Below are 1,157 nucleotides of genomic sequence, written 5' to 3'. Positions count from 1 at the left end.
AGCCATGTCATCTGCTGGTCTTGGTCCACTGGGCTTTATTAAGTCCAGAGTCAGCACAGCCGTCTACCAGCAGTAATTCATGCAAAAAGGGCCCAAACAAAGTACTGAGTACATATGCATGATTATACTTTTCAGAGGGCTGCCATTTCTGTATTTAAAATCCTTTTTTTATTGATTTCATGTAATATGCTAATTTTCTGAGATTTTGAATTTGGGGTTTTCATAAGCTGTACGCCATAATCATCAAAATGATATCAAATAAAGGCTTGAAATATCTCACTTTGCATGTAATGAGTCTATATATTATATTAGTTTCACCTTTTAAATTGAATAACTGAAATGAATGAACTTTTGCACCATGTGTTAATTTTTTGAGTTTCACCTGTATGTGAGGAAAACCAATGTTACATGCTGTAAAGGTTGTGCTAAGGCCCAGAATGGAGTGGCCTGGTCAGCTTACTGGGCCAGAGGAGTGTCTGCTTTTACCCTGATGGTATGATCTCTGACTGTTATCACACACACTACTGGTTACACATCCACGCTCAGTGACTGAGCACTGTGCAGACACCACTGACACTGCATTAGAAAGAGAGAAAGAGACAAAAATAAATGCAAGGGAAAACATTAAAAAAAGAAAGGTCCTGGTCAAAAGCTGCAAAATTATAGATATGTGCAAAGCAAGTGTTTAAAAAAAAACAAAAAACAAGCCAGCAGGCCATTATATCAACTACCTTTCCTGAGTTAATTCTACTTTTTCAGGCTAATTAACACTTAATGTTCTGTAGATGATCAGGAGATGTATCTGCATGGAAATAATTATAATAATATTAAAACAGCAGAGTATATATTTTTTTGAAGGAAATTACTAAAGCTTCATGATGATCAGCACAAGTCCAGCCATTGTTCTGAGGAACTGACGTGCAAAACAAAAAAAAAAAAAAATCAATCCTGTAGCCTAACTTATGGAAGTGCAACTAACCAACTCTTGTAACTGAAGACACTTGAAAATGATATGTTAAGCATTGATTAACCATTGAAAATAAACGTTTACAGTAAACCAATGTTTTTCTCTCCACAAAACAGTTACAGTGCACATGGTCTGATTGTGAGGTGATTCAACTGAATTAGGGAATGCATTTCCTGCAGAAAATGCGTGG

Source organism: Etheostoma spectabile, chromosome 14, assembly GCF_008692095.1.
Source record: "Etheostoma spectabile isolate EspeVRDwgs_2016 chromosome 14, UIUC_Espe_1.0, whole genome shotgun sequence".
In the NCBI taxonomy this organism is placed as follows: Eukaryota; Metazoa; Chordata; class Actinopteri; order Perciformes; family Percidae; genus Etheostoma; species Etheostoma spectabile.
This window is presented reverse-complemented; position numbering follows the sequence as displayed.